The following is a 20,357-nucleotide window of genomic DNA, read 5'->3' on the forward strand; positions in this document are numbered from 1 at the left end:
CTGTTCATCATTGGCTGGAATAAACGATGTAGTACGCCTCCTTTTGCTTTCGCACATGCTTGTCTCGCTCTGTCTCCAAAACGAATACAGTTTTGCTTGTTAACGTTCTTTACATCGCACAAGTGTTTCCCAACATTCTATCAAAATGATCAGTAGCTCGACAATAGTGCTGTTGTTCATTGTTCGAAATGATATGAGGATGTGTGTGTGTTTGTGAATGCGTTTTCTTAAATTAACGGTCTCGCCAATATACTCACCGCCCGCAAGTGTGCCACTTCAGAACATATATAACATCTTTTGATTTACAAGTCAAGTTCTCTCCATCTTCAACAATGTATAACAAACCACAATTGAACTGGAAAACTATTTCCACTCTTTATTTGAGAACATAAAGTGCAAACGCATACCGTTACATGGTTTAACTTGTAATCCATACAATTTCGATATTTCGAGATTGTGAATAAAAATGTGTTTTTATACGCTTTTTGTTACTGAGACGTGAGATCAGATCAGGTGGTACCGTAAATGATTCCGTTGTTCCTGCATAGCACAAGTAATGTCAAACACGAAACAGTTTTGCGAATTTAGCTGACTGATATGTAGAGTTTTACTAACTTTTGTGAAACAAACTCGATTGTCAAGTCGAATATGAACACGTTTTCGTCTCCAATATCGTCTAGTATGGGTTTCAAAAATGCTTTCGAGCAGTTCTTGTTCATTGATCAAAACGCTGAGATTTAAAAAAACGTGGATGGAAAATTATGAGTGTTACCAATGCTCTCGCGTCAATGGTATACATGTTGTCATACAAAGTCATTGTGAGTTATGACAATAGCGGATACAAACGCTTTTGATATATGTAAACTGTTTTACAACAGTATCGTTATGCCGAGCTATGCTGTGAGTACAATTATGAAGCAAATAGCAGCTATCACAAGCACAATGAATCCACCAACACAAACAGCGACAGTTTCCCAAACGTTAATTTTCTTAGTCCCGGTTCGTCATTCAATGTACTTTTACCCAACAAAACCTCGCAAATAGTGGGACTGTGTTTGCATTTTCGATTGAAATGGTCTTTGATCGCATATCGACATACGTGCATTCTTGTCCACTGTTCGTCCTTTTGTTGTACACAATGAAGTGTTCGCTTGTGACAGAAACTGTCATCTATATTTTTTATTTGAAACTTTGCCTCACTCATATGTGTGCCGTGTTCTGAGTAATGCTAACAATATGAAACAACCGTATTATCCAAATCGTAAACACTCGCTTACTTGAGTGCGAACAATTTGCATCAATCCGAAAAACATTTGCCATTTCCGCTTTCACAGCACCAATATCGCAAAACGTGAAATTAGCCAATTGTATTTGTGGTACGCGAATGAAATGACCATTTCTCGCTATAAGCACAGCATTCGTGCTCTCGGTACAATTCTCAATTTGATACGTATTTCTGAATAACGACATACAAATCTTATCAACAGTTGTGCCATCTTTGGTGCTGAAGACAGTAAGTCGATATGATGAAGCCTTTTCGCGAGAATAACTTCGTTACTCACTTGTTTCACTATTTGACTTAGCATCGCACGTAAAGCATGATTACGTTCGTTGATAATCCAGAGTGTGTATTCACGAACGGAGGAAGAAAAATGCGTCGTAGTATTAGAGAAATCTGAATGATGAATCCAAGTTGATGAAATAGCAACGATGGTTATGTACTTTACCGATGTAGTTGAACGATTACATGTTAGGCAGAGTAACAATTTTGCAATCCATACGTAGATACTTCTGCAACGGTCTGCTTGTGGTGCTTAATTCCCATTTTATGCTTGTTGATAGCATCTTGCATATTTTGAAATGTTGGTTAACAATGTTATCGTTTTTAACTGGCAGACTAACGGTGAGTTTTGGTTGGCGTGGTAAGAGCATTTTGAATTTTGTGAGAAGTTGGTTAACAACAGTATTTTTTTAACTGGGCGGACTGCATATCTTGTTTTTTGGCTTGTTGTAGAAGTTTGAATATCGTTACAATTTTTGGCTAACTAAAGTATTGGCATTTTGATATATCGTGAACATTTTGGCTTACGAAGGTTCAACGATAGGTTTGCATTGTTACTGATAGAACTTTAGTGTTTTTGAAAAAAAGTTAGAAAAAATCGATAATTGGAATATTTCAGCGCTTTGCTTTCTATCCAAATTATCGTCAGAGTAATCCTCATCAAAGTTATCCTCGTCAGAGTAATCCTCGTCAGATTGATCATAGTCAAAGTCGAACTTATCATCGATTTTAAGCGGATCTCACTCATTTCTTGCTCTATTTGTGTAATTGTGTCTCGCAATTCTTTGGACTTAGAAGGGATTATTCCAAACCCTAGATCATTTCTTTGTATACTTGGCGACTGACAAATCATTCATTTTTCTCTTCAATAACGCATTTTTGATTCGTGTGTAACGCATGATCCTGTTTCTCGGGACTAGCACCTTCTAAATTCACATCGCACCATGTTCCGAACGTGTACACAGTTCAGTATTAAATCTGATGAAGGCATGACCGTGCATCCCATTTGCACAAATTTCACTTCCATCATAGGTCAATGAAAATTGTACGGAAACAAAGGTATCCAAGCGTGTGTGTAAATCTCAGTAAACACAGATTCTACAAACTCACTGATAGAGTACGTTTTCGGCTCAATTTGCAATCTAACTAAAAGACTTGGTAAGTCGTAAGTGATAAAACATTGATCCCGCTACAAACCATCAACTACACTGTATACCGGTTTTGAAAACGCTTTTTTCTTGTTTCGGACATCTAGATAGACTATGGATTTGCATTGTTGCTCATGACCTTCTAAACTAAACTCTGGGTTTTGCATCCATTTGTTGAAAAATTGTAAATTTTCTTTGACATCGTCGTATAATGACAAATACTCATAGGTTACGTTTATCAACACATAAAATAAACCATTCGTAACGTCAATCGGTGTATTATGTACATGCTTGAAACAAGACGGTTCATAAAAATTTGGTTTAGGACGTCCTAACGCATTTGTATGTAAAACTAAGGGAAAAAACAGGGCAACTATATGCACAAACATATACATGACGAGTTTTTGATGCATTGTCATTTTGGAAAGTTCCTATATAAGTATTTTCTACAAACAAATTGAAGTTATTTGTCTTCCAGTCATTCACATGGATTACACCACAAATAGCATTCCTATGTGTCTGTGGACAGATTTCCAGCATGTAGAAATAAATACAAGAAAACATTTTGCACATCAATTCGAAACGTACGCAAGACTCAAAGCTTCTCTACAACCAACGAAGTTGATAATGTGTCTATTTGATGAAATTGTTGAATTCGTTTGCAGCAAAACAAACATAAGCAAAATCAAGATTCAACATGCGCTGATGGACTTTTGTACTTCAAGGAAAACTTTTTCAGTTTGGTCGTTTCTGATCAAAGATGTGACAAAAGAAACTCTGAACGTTCTTGCTACGAAAGCAAATCTGTGTAAATTCGATTTATTGTATAGTTTCATTCACGACGAAAACTGGATATGTGGCGCAATTGATTTTCGAGGTGCTGAAAAGTCAAAGATATTGCCAAAGATATTCTTGAAACAAAGCACGTTTTTGAAATGTTTAGCGCACATGCGATGACAAGATATTCCAATAAAATGTCCATGAAGAATATTCAATAAAACGTATTGTATCATAGCTTGTGTTTTCGTGATTTGTTCAGAACATACTCAAATAACAAACAACACGCACAATTGTTTCAAGGTTTTTTATTAACATATACAATCGAACACAACAAAACAAACATGCATAAAATGTTAATTATTGAGTCACACATCTATGTGTTAATATCATGTATCACTCGAATGCCGCATCGGATGCATCATCGTCAGAAAAATAAATATTGTCGGCCTCTTCGTCCCGCGTTTCGATGTATTGCGCGAATGCCTCGTAATCAGAAAAATAAATATGGTGGGCCTCTTCATCCAGCTTTTTGTCAATCAAATAGTCATATGGCGATTGAACATAAGGTAGATGTTCAATTTTATTTTGTTCTTCATCATCGACGCCACCGATTTCGTCCGCAAAACAATTGTCGAATTCTTCTTTATATTTTTCCTCCAAAAAACGTTCGTAAGATTCCAAAAAACTATCTTCTATCATATCATCGATATCTCTGCTTCTGCAAACCAACACATTTTTCGATCATGTATTTTTACATCTCGATCATTGGAAACTGTTTGAGTTGTGTAATTATCATCGTCGTTTTTTTCCTGGCAATATGTTTGTTTTTGATCTCGATTTGCATTGCGTATTTTTGTTCTTCGTTTGAAAGTTGCCTTTGCAAACGCCTTTGTTCAGCCTTTTTAAATTGCTTTTCAGTTTGTTTTTTATAGGAATTGGGGCGGGTACGAGTACAAGTCTTTTCAATTTTCGCCGTAAGCAGGTCATCGAAATCACTGTAATTATCGTATTCGTCATCATTTTGGTTATCTTTGGTTTGAAGGATATCAACCGATTTCGTTGAACATCGTTGGTTATTGCTTTCTGTTTTCGCAATTCCATTGTTCGCTTTTGATATAGCTTGGAAAACTCATTTTGTAAGTACCGACCGAATGATTCATTGTCAAAAGGACAAGCAGGGCTAAACCGTCGCTGACTAAGTTTCAGTTTCACTTCTTCTTCTGTGTTCATGACCCAATCGAACACAAAAGGGCAAACGGGGCACAGCTGTCGATGCCTCAGTTTTACATCTTCTTTATCCATGTTCCAAATGGAAATGTGCACATGGCAAAACACGCATCGAACACACTCAATATTTTCGGAGATTACACAAGTGTCGTAGATGAACCCTTGGCTAGCCAGGTCTTCCTTTGACACGCCGAAATGGGAAGGCATGTTTTTAAACGATTGAAGTCTCTGATACAACGACATGTTTGCGAACGAACGTTCTTAGACTCAGTAAAGCATTCATCTGCTATTTATACAAAAAATTGTAATGTAAATTTTATGTCCATCCATGTAGCGATCAAATGCCTTATTGTCAGAAAAATAAAACGCCCGGCAAAATTAGCGGGGGGTCTTTTTAAAACCCCACCCCCCTTATTAAACCGTCAGAACATTTTCCGGGCATATAATATAGCGCCGCATCCCGCACCAAAAATGCACACAAGAAAAAAGTGGCTGTGGTGTACTTTTTGTGTGATCATCTATATATCAGGGCTAGCGCTGGCCCAAAATTTCTTTGAGCCAACCAGTTTTCTTTCTTTGGCGCGCGAAAATGGGTTTTGAAATAATAATATATACTATCAACTTGTTTATATTTCTTTTAATGACCACAAGGGCATATCACATATAATATAACATGCAGTTTTCAATATAGAAATAGTGATTATGGTACTTGTTAAAGTACAAACATAAGTGATTTTATACATTGTACACTTAACAGTGGTGTCGATTGTCCCAAATAATTTAAAATTCTGAAAATTAGGCCAGGGGTCTTAGAACCGAAGCCACAGGAACTCAACAGGAATAAAGGGCAGAGTCCCCCCCCCCACCCCACCCATGCAGAGCCCTTAGTTAATTGTTCTTTGTTATAGTCTCTAATTGCATTTTCAGGTGAATAGAATTAGAAATAATATAAACCATATCGTCCGTATCACCGCATGTGTATTCGTCATTATATTTCTGCTACAAAGAACTTATAAAATAAATTATAATCAACGAAAAATAATGTATCCGAAAACGACAGTCCGAAAATTGTACGCGTTTTGCACGTGAAATCAAATGTGCATATCATTTGATTGAATAAAATGAAAACTAGTAAATTAGCAAATACGTAATAAATATACAATTTGGTTGACATAATGCTTTACAATAGCATAGTTTGTGGGTAAAAAACAACTTTATTAACACCTTTTAATCTCAAACGATAATTGGCAGAAAGCCGAAAGGTGTAACATCATCGACATAGAACTAATTATTTAATTATAATCCTTAAATTCAGGTCGATAATCGGTAGAAAGGTGTAAAGTGATCAGCTTAGAAATTATTTTGTTGCGCTTTTTTGATTTGTTAATGTTTAAATACGACGTTTGCCATCGGCCGCTATTTTGTTGGCAGACGACAATATCAACTGTGTGTTCCCACACTGGATTCAGACACTCTGCGCATGAATGACCGAATAGTATGTGTGAGTGAACTCAATGTTGATTGGCCAGCTACCACGTGCGCGTCAATAACAATAAGGTCAAGCGATGTCTAATGTTCTGGTGCAGACCGGTTTTCGCTCATTGTTCAAATTGCGAACACTTTCATTGAAACAAAGAGAAAATATAGAAAACCAGTCTGGATTTATTTGGCGAATATTTTCAATGAAATTTTAAGAGATTTTTAGCATTTTCGCAAATCAGAATTTTCTTGAGCCAAATTCTCAATATTTTCGCAAATGGCTCAAGTGGCGAACGACAGCGCGAGCCCTGTATATTATACATTCTTCATCCAATTGTTAATACCAAATACATGTATTATCCCTACTGGATATGTGGTGTTTACACTTACTTATTAATCCAGTTAAAAGGGGTTTATCATATAAAATACTGAGTAATGACATGCTATGTCGTGAATGTCTGAATAAATAAAAACGATGACGCATATCATAATGGATCATTTCACACTTCTCATGAAACACTAATATCAGTTCTTACTCCTATACAAGTGCTTGTGTATTTGACATCTGTATATAATTATTTTGTTAAAGAACTTGAAGAAAATGTTGTCAATTTATAGAAACAACTTTGAGAAGGCTTATTGAAGCCAAATTAATAAGAAAAGACCAAATATTTCTATTTTAATAAATACAAATAGTTAAAATTATTCATACACAATTTGCAATTGTGCATAATTTTGTTGACTGAAACTACCGTAATTACTTTATGTTTTCGGACACTGTAAGCAGAGCTCCAGATAAGGTTTTGTGAAATTTTTAAATTACTACCAGATTTTCAAAAAGAATTCTTAACTCTGAAATTTTATTCTTAACGTTACTACTAAGTTTTGGAAAATAACTCTTATTTTTTCAAAATGACCTGAAAATAAATAATAATGGTTATTTTCATGCAAAAAAAAATCAAAATTAACATACTAGCAACTTTATTTATACGAGTTCAACAGTGTCTTTTCAGTATTATACAATTTTATTTTTCAAATACCTTCAAATTCCCGAACTGTGCTTAGATTGCATGCCTTAGATGATTTTTTACATATTTCACAATTTAAACGGGTCTCCCCTTCAATCTTTTCAACGATTAGCCACGGGACTTGTCCCTTCCACTCGTTCAATGTTTTTTTTGTGTTTAAGTTTGGACCGTCGTGTTGCGTTTTTGTTTAGCTTTTCTGACTGTGTCGGCAACTGAACAAACAACATCGTATAAGATCTTTTCTATAATGTCTTTCTTAACATTTAACTTCGGCTTACTTTGCGTACAACATGTTAAAAGCGTGTTTTGGACGCTTTGCATTTTTTTAGGACGTTCTCTGGGCGCCGCCATTTTTTTTGCCAGATAGACTGTATACGCCGCTTTTATTGGAAAAAATGCGCTTTGTTATACAAACCTGATATCCATTCTATATAAGCACCGCAAAGATCTTTAATACGCAAAAAGAACTCAATAAAAATCGATACGATCCGATGTAAAAATAATATTCGTAACTGGATTTTGAAATTCTTAATGGTATGACAAGATTTTAAAATAAATACGTAACGGACTTGAAAATAATTCGTAATTACGAAAATACGACCCTTATCTGGAGCTCTGCTCTAAGTTTTCGGACACCCCTTTTTTTAGCAAAAATAATTATTTTTCGTGACTCTTAATTTTCGGACACTCGAGTTTTTGTCAATAATTAATATCTCTAAGTTTTCGGACAGTATATATTACAGCGCTGTTTTACCAAATGTTGGTCCTGTTTTTGATATATAATGACACTTCGATTATGGGGTTTTACAACCGGATTAACATCATAAAACGTGGCAGGTGCATGCCTGAGGGCAACGGACCATTACATTTGCATTATTGGGTAAATAACCCTGTAAACCGGTATTAAACATTGGTTTCGCCCGATAGCATAAGCGTTATGACAATTATCAGGGGTAGTGCCAATTAACAAGTTCAATTATCTAGCGCAATGGTATTACCGATTCTCAGTAAAATAGCTGTAACAAATAATAAAAGCTTCAAATTGTGATGCACCCTATTGCAAGTTTTACGATTAATGGAAGGTGTAAGACAACAACTTTCGGAAACGAACAAACAAAGAATTCATAGTTTGCTTTTTTATTGCGTTAATTACAGGTTCATAATAGCGAGTATCGGTACATCACATGCTCTTCTGTGAACTCGTTGGCCAAAGTACAACCTAGTAGTAACTTTCTGTCAAATAATTTAAGCATTTAAAATTATTTAAAAGATAATGCAAACATAACTGTAATTTATTCTAAATGATATTTTACAAGCGCGTGCTATCACCGGTAGTCGTTGATACAATGGACGCTATTTTCGGACACTTCAATTTTTGACTCTAAGTTTTCGGATACCTGTATTTTGAGAGTAATTTTCGTATCTAAGTTTTCGGACACGAATACAAATAATTATTTTTAAGTGTCCGAAAACATAGAGTAATTACGGTAATTGATGAACTTATGAACCTGTCTGAATATAACTACATGTACTAGTCAAATATCAACTTCAACATTTCAGTGATACATTGTACGCTGATTACCTGTGCAAGAGGAAAATGAAACCAGACAGATTATGGACTCAAATTCAACCCGTAAAAAAGCTAGGAACTTGCAGTCACTGAGTGTTCTTGTTTACAGTCATGTGTTTAATGCTGCCACAACATAAATATTATAGCTGGCTCTGGACTCGACCATATGCATCTTAAAATGATCTTTGAACGCGATTGTCTCAAGAACATTTTTATAATAAATAACTTTGACGGTCAGCCCAGGGTCACCAATGCCAAGCGTCTTTTGGAGACACTTATTCCAACCTGTCAAAGTTCTTCAAAGAACTACCATGACAATCGTGTATTTGTTTTGTTTGTCATAATAAGTTTAATGTTTAATATCACTAGTATCACTAGTCATTGATACATTGATAAATCTATTTTCCTTTAAACGTGTTTGATTGAATGATTATATGTGCCTTGTTACTTAATTATTAATGTTCTTATTTCCCTGTAACATTTTCAAGTCTTATTCATAGAAGAACGCATTTCACATGCAATTTCAAACAAGGTTAGCAAATCTTACTGCACTGAGTAGGTTTCGTCTCACACATGATATATGAGATGTATGTATGTTTATATGTTTATGGGTTTATTATAGGCTTTTCCTCTTTTTTATGCCCCCCTTCGAAGAAGAGGGGGTATATTGCTTTGCTCATGTCGGTCTGTCGGTCAGTCTGTCGGTCGGTCCGTCCACCAGGTGGTTGTCAGACGATAACTCAAGAACGCTTGGGTCTAGGATCATGAAACTTCATAGGTACATTGATCATGACTCGCAGATGACCCCTATTGATTTTGAGGTCACTAGGTCAAAGGTCACGGTGACCAGAAATAGTTAAATGGTTTTTGAATGATAACTCAAGAACGCATACACCTAGGATCATGAAACTTCATGGGTAGATTGATCATGACTTGCAGATGACCCCTATTGATTTTGAGGTCACTAGGTCAAGGTAACGGTGACCCGAAATAGTAAAATGGTTTCCGGATGATAACTCAAGAACGCATACGCCTAGGATCATGAAACTTCATGGGTAGATTGATCATGACTCGCAGATGACCCCTATTGATTTTGAGGTCACTAGGTCAAAGGTCAAGGTCACGGTGACCCGAAATAGTAAAATGGTTTTCGGATGATAACTCAAGAACGCATACGCCTAGGATCATGAAACTTCATAGGTAGATTGATCATGACTTGCAGATAACCCCTTTTGAGGTCACAAGGTCAAAGGTCAAGGTCATGGTGACCCGAAATAGTAAAATGATTTTCGGATGATTACTCAAGAACGCTTTTGCCTAGGATCATGACACTTCATAGGTACATTGATCGTGACCCGCAGATTTTCAGATCACTAGGTCAAAGGTCAAGGTCACAGTGACAAAAATTGTATTCACACAATGGCTGCCACTACAACGGACAGCCCATATGGGGGGCATGCATGTTTTACAAACAGCCCTTGTTTTATCTTTTTATAATAATTTTTGAACATTTAGCTCATCTTAATGCTCACATATAAAAATCTCAAATTCAGTATGGCGTTTCTGGAAAAGGGGGGTAGCCTTGATTGTAAAGCCGGAACTTTTCGTTTTCACTGGTGACCCCCATTTTTAGCTTATTATTATAAAACAATGTCTTTGCCATCAACTACAAGTTTCTGTATAGTTTTGTTTTCGTTTGTAAGTTTTTCATTGTTTGCAAAGTATTTTGTATTGTTTTCATTGTGTTCAACATGCTGTGCCCGTGCACGAAGTATTATGCCATCAAATTGTAGTTTTCAACTATGTTATTCAAAATGTTCCTATTTTTGGAGTGAGTATAAGATTTCCATTATTTTTATCTCTAATTATGCGTTAAACACAAAATTGAAATCACCTCCAACTAAAATGTTTTTATCTTTGTTATTTATTTTATCGGAATGTAATGTTTCATAAAATTTGGATTCATCTATATTCAGGCCGTAAACGTTTATTAATGTTAATTGTGTTTTGTGTATAATTATCCCCCGCCAGAGGCGGAGGGATATTGTTTTGGCATTGTCCGTCCGTCCAGCTGTCTGTCCGGCACTTTTGTGTCCGGAGCCATATCTTGGAAGTGCTTTGGCGGATTTCATTGAAACTTGGTATGAGTATATATATGCATAAGAGGATGATGCACACCAAATGGCATTGTACACCATCTGTTAAAAATAGAGTTATGGCCCTTTGTATCTTGAAAAAATGCTTTTTACTATAGGCACTTTTGTGTCCGGAGCCATATCTTGAAGTGCTTTGGCGGATTTCATTGAAACTTGGTATGTGTACAGTCATTGAAATTTAGATGTAAATCTACAAGCAAGTGGGGCTAGTAATATGCGAATTCGAAGTAGCCTGAGTCAGATTTTACTAGCCCAAACATTTTTGTTAAAAATGCAGATAAACATAACATAAAACATCCAAAGAAGCATTTATTTATTCAATCTTTAGAACACAATACAACACTCTTATTAATTTCATCCTCATCCAAGTCAGCTTCCTTTTCATCTGAGCCAGCCTCTTTCGGATCCTGAAATAAGAAGAAATTAATTTCACACACGGATTTCAATTTAATCACAATTATAAATATATACATTAAGTTTAGGTAAAAAATTAGCAGAAATGTATCCCATATATCCATGTGAAAGAGAGAGCAAACCTGAACCACCAGAAAATATATAAGCAATTTAGTGCTAGGTTATTCTACAAAAAGCCAGTTGACAAATGCGTCAATCACACTTACCTCAGATTTGCATTCCTCAACGACGTACTTCAATGACAACTGTTCGGCCATTACTCTCTGTGTCCCGAACGAAACGCAAAAGATTTATTTTTCATAATAATAATCCGGGAACCACAAAACCATGCGCTTTATGCACAGTAATCCAATTATCGGCTGATTGCCCAGCACGTGCGCGCAGTGTGTTAAAACATAAGCAGCTGTTGATTTAAGCGGCTCAAAACTTCGTTTACAAATATTGAAAATGAAATTCGAACTTGTTTTGTTAAATGAATTGTACAAGCAACTAGTTTTTTGCTGTCGGACTAGTGCGAATTTCGACGACTGTGTGTATATACATATGCATAACAGGATGATGCACGCCAAATGGAATCGTATACCATCTGTTAAAAACAGAGTTATGGCCCTTTGTATCTTGAAAAAATGCTTTTTACTATAGGCACTTTTGTGTCCGGAGCCATATCTTGGAAGTGCTTCGGCGGATTTCATTGAAACTTGGTATGAGTATATATATGCAAAAGAGGATGATGCACGCCAAATGGCATTGTATACCATCTATCTGTTAAAAACAGAGTTATTGCCCTTTGTATCTTGAAAAAATGCTTTTTACTACAGGTTCTTTTGTGTCCGGAGCCATATCTTGGAAGTGCTTTGGCGGTTTTCATTGAAACTTGGTATGAGTATATATATGAATAAGAGGATGATGCACACCAAATGGCATTGTACACCATCTGTTAATAATGGAGTTATGGCCCTTTGTATCTAGAAAAAATGCATTTGTTTGCGTGTCAGCAGCTATATCTTGGGAGTGCTTTGGCGGATTTCATTGAAACTTTGAATGAGTATATATATTGATAAGATAATAATTCACGCCAAATGGCATTGTACATTATCTGTTAATAACGGAGTTATGGCCCTTTTTATCTTGAAAAAATGCTTTTTTGAGTGTCAAATATGACACTTGTGTCCAGCAGCATATTGGCGGGGGATATCAATTCAACAAATTTGCTTGTTATATCTATACTTGCTTGTCTGACAATTATTATTTCTTTCAAGTTATCCACTGTTATTCCTGTATTACTTTTGATCAGTAAAGTGATGCCTTGTTTATTTGTATGTTGTCCGCTAAGATAAATATCTCCGTCCCATGCACTTTTCAATGTTTGTGCGCAGGTACGTGTGATGTGATTTTCCTGTAAAAGACTTTTTTTCGTCTAACCATTTGAAAATTTAAGTGTGTTTGTCTTTGTTATATAGCCCTTTTACATTTAGAGTACATATGTTAATATTCATACAAAAGGAGGAGAAATACATGCCACTTTTCTTGTTTCTAACATTTTAAAATCATTTTGTAGAGCTAGATTATTTATTGATACTTAATTATGCAAAATTATATTACGCTTTGACGTTAAAAACAATAACCTTCCATGTCGTTGATACATTCTGTTCATTAAATTGATCTACGTACTTGTTCATTTATTACAATGGTATTGGTAACTATGCCCTGCCTTCATTTAAATTGATCTCGATACCATTTTTTGAACATTTCATTATCATTAACCAGGTTTTCCAAAGGAAAAAACTGGTTATTAGATTGGCGAATGCGGGCGGGCTGGCTGGCTGGCTGGCGGGCGGGCGGAACATGCTTGTCCGGGCCATAACTATGTCGTTCATTGTCAGTTTTTTAAATCATTTGGCACATTTGTTCACCATCATTGGACGGTGTGTCGCACGAAATAATTACGTCGATATCTCCGAGGTCAAGGTCACACTTTGAGTTCAAAGGTCAAAAATGGCCATAAATGAGCTTGTCCTGGCCATAACTATGTCATTCATTGTGAGATTTTAAAATCATTTGGCACATTTGTTCACCATTATGGGACGGTGTGTCGCACGAAAGAATCACGTCAATATCTCCAATGTCAAGGTCGCCACGACTAAAAATAGATTATTTTTAAAAACAAACTTACAAAGGGGGTTAATTTTGTTTGTTCATTTCAAAAGTTCAGTTTGAGTTTTCTCCCTTTATCAGAATTTTTTTTCACAATGAAAACATGGTTTTGTGACAATTTTGTCCCTTGTTAACACTTTGCTTTCCGCGTGGTAAGACCACCATTGTTAAATGAATGAATAATTTAGTGAATTAGTTAAATGTGTTTGAATATCGTTCCAAAATATTTTATAACACTTGTTAGTGATGCTATCAGATCCCGAACTTGTGTTATTTTGCATTTCTTTAAGAGCTAGTCCACATTCATATTCAGTTAGTAATCCGTCACATACTTCTTTTTCCTCTTCATTTAAAGCATGATGTGTTTTTTTACAGAGGGTGTTATTTTCAACATTCTTTCGTTTATAGGGTTTCAAAAAATAGGCTTGTACTATTATTTGCACAATATTCATATTCAGTTTGTTATCCTTCACATACTTGTTATTCCTCTTCCTTTAAAGCATGATGTGTTATTATTTTACAGAGGTTGTTATTTTCGACATTCTTTCGTTTATAGTGTTTCAAAAAATAGGCTTCTTCTATTATTTGACTTTTATTTGATATGTCTTTGCCATTAACTACTAGTCTGTGTATAGTTTTGTGTTTGCTTCTACGTTTGAAAATGTTTGCACAGTATTTTGTATTGTTTTCATTGTGTTCAACATGATGTGCCTGGCTCGAAGTATTATGCCATTGAGGTGTGTGTGATAAATTCCTTCTATTATATTTTTTATGCCCCCCTTCGAAGAAGAGGGGGTATATTGCTTTGCTCATGTCGGTCGGTCGGTCCATCCACCAGGTGGTTTCCGGATGATAACTCAAGAATGCTTGGGGCTAGGATCATGAAACTTCATAGGTACATTGATCATGACTCGCAGATGACCCCTATTGATTTTGAGGTCACTAGGTCAAAGGTCAAGGTCACAGGTGAAGGTCACAGTTACTGGAAATAGGCATTTTAAGGATTTAGCATGGTTCAAACAAGGGAAACAACTACCGTTTATGCATGTTCTTTTTATTACAGCATTTGCCTCCCTTTAATTCATTTAAAATCTCATTTTACAGCAGAGATTCCAAATCTGACCTGTAAATGAGCCCCATATTTACTGCCAGTGCTAGGTTACCTTTTCCCATTTGATCAATCTTAAGTATTGGTATTGTAATGCTGCTGCTACTGCTACTGCTGCTACTACTACTTCTACTACTACTACTACTACTACTACTACTACTACTACTACTACTACTACTACTACTTATACTACTACTACTACTACTACTACTTATTCTACTACTACTACTACTACTACTACTACTACTACTACTACTACTTCTACTACACCACCACTACACCACCACCACCACTACACCACCACCACCGTTCACAGTGACAAAAAACGTATTCACACAATGGCTGCTACTACAACTTATAGCCCATATAGGGGGGCATGCATGTTTTACAAACAGCCCTTGTTTTGTAAGAATTTCCTTCTTCAATGGAGGTGGCATAATTTGTGTTTCTTTTATGCATCTGTTTTTCAAGTGCTTCAATGACTTTTATGGCTTCATTTTCAAGTTTGTGTGTTTCTTTTTTTTTAGCTTACCTGAGCACAACGTGCTCATGGTGAGCTTTTTTGATCGCCTTTTGTGCCTTGTCTGTCGTGCAGCGTCAACATTTACCTTGTTAACACTTTAGAGGTCACATTTATTGTCCAATCTTCATGAAACTTGGTCAGAACATGTGTCCCATTAATATCTTGGACGAGTTCGAAAATGCTTCTTGTTGTTGAAAAACCTGGGTGTCAGGGGGCGTGGCAGTTTTCCTAATATGGCTATTGTAAAACCTTGTTAGGACTCTAGAAGTTACATTTTTTGTTTGATCATCATGAAACTTGGTCGGAACATGTGTCCCAATAAAATCTTTGACAAGTTCAAAAATGGTTCCGTTTGGAAGAAAAACATGGCCGCCAGGGGGCGGGGCAGTTTTCCTTTTATGGCTATAGTAAAACTTGTTCACTCTGTAGAAGTCAAATTCATTGTTCAATCTTCATGAAACTTAGTCAGAACATTTGTTCTAATGATGGGGGGGGGGCAGTTGTCCTTATATGGCTTTAGTGAAAACTTGTTGACGCTATATTAGCCTTATTTATTGGCCAATCTACATGAAACTTGGTCAAAACATTATTTTGTCCCAATGAAATCTTAGCGAAGATTGAAACTGGGTCATATGAGCTTAAAAACTAGGTCGCTAGGTCAAATATAAGAATAAACATGTTGAAAGTCACTTTTTGGTCTAATCTTCATGAATCAGTTTGCATTTGTCCAGAATAGTCTAGTTCCTTTTGCTCTCAGGTGAGCGCCTTAGGGCCTAACGGCCCTGTTGTTTTAAATGACGTGCATCTTATTGTTGTGTTAAGTATCTTGCCTTTAATTATTTCCCATAAGGTGTTTGGATTTGCATCTTTGTTATCTTAAACTGTATTGGTTATTACCTGTTATATTTGTGTTTGATATTGTGTATCTTTTCAGAAGCTATTATTAACTTTTAAAGTACCTTGGGCCTCTTTCAGGTTGTATTTCATGCAGTTAAAGTTCAACTATCGAGTGATCAGTCATAAATCCTGGTTTTTAAGTTGCATGTGTTGATAAGGTTGCAAATAGACTCGCATATTTAAAAAAATCTTATCTCCAAAATATTGCTGTTTTTGTGTTTGAGTGCCAGGTGAATTTTCTTTCATTATGATAAACTGTATGCCTTATGTCTATTAAATTGTAGTTTTCAATAATGTTATTCAAAATGTTCCTTTTTTGGAGTGAGTATAAAGATTTCCATTTCTTTTATCTCTAATAATGGGTTAAGAACATTATTAAAATCCTCTCCGACTATAATGTTCTTATCTTGGTTATTTATTATAACATTTGGATTCATCTATGTTCGGACCGTAAACGTTCATTAATGCTAATTGTTTTTCGTGTATTTTTATATCTATACTTGCGTATCTGCCAATAATTATTTCGTTCAAGTAATCCACTGTTATTCCTGTATGACTTTTACTCAGACAAGCGATGCCTTGTTTATTTGTATGTTGTCCGCTAAGATAAATATCTCCGTCCCAACCACTTTGTTTGTCAATGTTTTTGCTAAGGTATGTTTTAGGTGACTTTCCTGTATAAAAAAGACATATATTACTTTTTTTGTGTAACCATTTGAAACTTTTAGTGCATTTGTCTTTGTTATTTAGCCCTTGTACATTTACAGTACATATGTTTATACTCACACAAAAGGACGGAATTGCATGATACCATTCTTGTTCCAAACATTTTAAAATCATTGTGTAGAGCTAGATTATTAGTTAATAGTTCATTATGTCAAGTTATATTAAGCTTTGATGATAATAACAATTACCTTTAATGTTGATACATTGTGTTCATTAAATTGATCTCAGCACGAAGTACTTGTTCATTTATTGTGATGGTATTAGTAACTTTGCCCTGCCTTCAGATTGATCTCAAAACCATTTTCAAACATTTCATTATCATTAGCACTTTCCTTTCAAAATGCCATCATTGTCATTATATTGACTGAAAATAGTCTACCAGTCACACATAACTTAATTAATATCTCCCTTTTTAGCTCGACTTTTAGAACAAAACAAGAGCTATTGTCATAGCCAGGTAGTCGATGTTCGCGTCTGTTTAGTTGTCTGTAAATGTCAATTTCCGCAAAGACTATCAAAGATATCCTCTTCAAACTTACAATACTTGCTCAATTTCGCCTGTTAAGTCCATACTGACAAGGCTGGTTACCATGTGACCTATATTTATGGAATTATCTGCCCTTGTTTTGACTTAGTACATAGAAATATTGTCAAATTCTCAACAAAAAACTTAATTTTCTCAAACATTGTCCAACCTTTCAACTTGACAGTCTACATACTTATATAATATGATGACATGCAACTTCTGTTAAAAGCACATACCTTTATCCTTCATATTTTGCTAGTTATTAGTTTACCGACTTACAATTTCTCAAACACTATCGAAGCTTTCAAATGAGAAGCTTGACATCCGTTCAACACTTAAAGAAACCTAGCCTTACTTATGAATCTTCGTCTTCATCTCTTGAAAATGTTTGTCTGTAAAATACAACCATAAATCTAATATTTAATTTAAACTTTTTCATACATACATTGTTTTAAAGCCTCGAAGGCAGGCATATGGTTTCTGAACTGTCTGTCCGAAAAATTATACTTTTGCCATAACTTCCATACTACAGAATAATTGTTTTCACTTGATATTTGTACACAACTCTTCTTTGATCAACACCTTCCCACGGACATATTTCTTGATGACCTTGGCCCTTGAACTCAAAAGTCAAAGCACCCAATAACTTAACATTCACCATAACTTTGTGGTTCATGATTGGATTTACTTTATTTTTGTCCATAACTCCCTTTTGGACAAGACCTTCCCACTGACCTACTTTATGATGACCTTGACCATTGAATGACCTTAGCTTAAAGGTCGAAGTGTTTAAAACCAGATAGACATATTAAGCACGAGTAACATATTAAATCTTCAACTTCATAACATCAGTATACATGTACACTGTATCTGGCAGCAAAATAGCGTGGATCCGTTTGCATTTACTTCAGTTTAGTCACTACACTTCTTTCCAAGCACCCTAAATTTAGCCCCAGGCCTTCAGCGCCTTCGGCGCTTTGATTTCACAATGTGACTGTCCTCCACGGTCGTTCTTCAATGAAAAGTGTTGCTCCAAGATTTGGGGTAGATCTTTGTTTGGATTATATAATGACAGACACAGAAATGAAAGCCAACTGATCAAGTATAAATAAACATATTGTATTGATACCCAAAATAAAAAATAATGTTGTAAGTACACATATATATTTATCTCATATGACATCTGTTTCTTATCGTTGACGTCAATGGAGTATTAAAATGTACTGGTCGTTAAGAAAATTTAGGAAATTCTTGTTGGTCCAAATTAGCAAAATAATCTGTATTACCCCGAAAGCAAACACATTTCCTCTATATATTTCACTAATTATTACCACATAAGTGAGGAAATAACACGTGTTTTACTATTTAAAAATACGCTTGTTAAAGCATATTGACTTTAACTAATTTACAGGACACCTTTGAGAAGAAAAAATCACGTTTGTAATGTACAATTTATGTTAATTATTTCATTTAATGCTGGTGATAGACTACGATTTTTGCAATAAATCCAAATACAACATTTTCAATAATGAGTGAACCTGACAAGGATTTTCATTGAACAAACAAATGAAAGTACTGTAGGTGTGACGCTATAACAACGAGAACATATTCTTACGTAACGTAGCCAAGTTATAAAATGAACATTAAACAGGAATTCCTCGTGCAAATCGTTTTGAAATCACATTGTCAACTCGTCCTTTTCGTTGATAGCTTTTAAACATGACACATGTACGTATGTGATAATTGTGGTCATCCTTACAAGTACTGCATGTATTTGAACAGACATTCTGAACAACATTTTCAAGTGGAATACTGGACATGTGTGCAACCTCATTGCTCGGCTAAAATATTAGTATAGGCTTAGGCTGGAATTCTTTCTGTGCCCATTTAAAAGCTGTTTAGAAACTAAACAAAGATGAAGCTCGATCAATAGGTATTAATGCTCCCAGTAAGGATATCACACAACGCATACAACGTAAGTGAGTAAGTGAGGATAACTAAATATACGATTTATTACAGAATAAATGTGCTTCTTTGCTACAGACAACATCTCATGTGACAAGTTGCGTACCTTTTAATGGAAGTTTAATGCATTGTGTGTCTTTCCACGAAACCAGTATTGTGCATAAGGAGTCATATGTGTTTATGATATTTTGTATGAGTAAAATAATGTACACCAGCCTTCCGGTGTGTACAGCGATGTTAATGGTAAGGAAAGTATTTCAGAGAGGGTTCAAGAGTGTCTACCAAAGAATGTGTGATGACGTCGTATCAGTTCTTTGGCGACAAAAGCAATGGCAACAGCACTTTGAAGGGGAAAAGCACGCACTTCACAATTTCCGTTGCCTTGCAAAGGGCATCATATATTAAGGAGATCCACTGTTTAACCAACAGGACACATTATACCGAGCTGAGTGGTTTCATTGAATAATATAATGTTAAATAATCTGAAAAAGGTTAAAGGTTGTTTTTTTCTTACTGACGCGGGTAAATGTTATTTGTCTTTTTTGTAAGTTATTTATATGTTTGAAAGTACATTCCACTAATGTTAAATGGTAACACACATATATATTTTATTTGACCTATTACATATATAGATTATACAAATTTGATTTTCAATATGTTTTAATTCTAATTTCATGTGACGGGAGCGATTTTCATTTATTTTAACAAAACTTTATTGTATATGGTTCTTTAACTATTATCCTTTTAACTTTCATGTATAATTACAAAACGTTTACAATTTTTTATCAAATTTAACAAATGTCTTTAGTTTACATATGAATCGTATTATGTTTTATATGCTCCTTTTATGATCCATTCTTAATGTCTCGCTATGAATTCACAAAATAAACATCACACTATAATTTGCAGATTTATAGTTTCCTTATTTTGTCCAAGTTTTCTATGATTATTTTTCACTTATTCCTCCTAGTTCATCACATCATATATGGAGCTCTGGAAAGTATAGGGCATAGAACAATCAAACATATATGCATGTCTACTCGAACAAGCAACCAATATATCCATCTGTGCCGCCGCAGTTCAAATGGGAATAAT

The sequence above is a fragment of the Dreissena polymorpha genome, chromosome 6 (assembly GCF_020536995.1).
Source record: "Dreissena polymorpha isolate Duluth1 chromosome 6, UMN_Dpol_1.0, whole genome shotgun sequence".
Classification (NCBI taxonomy): domain Eukaryota; kingdom Metazoa; phylum Mollusca; class Bivalvia; order Myida; family Dreissenidae; genus Dreissena; species Dreissena polymorpha.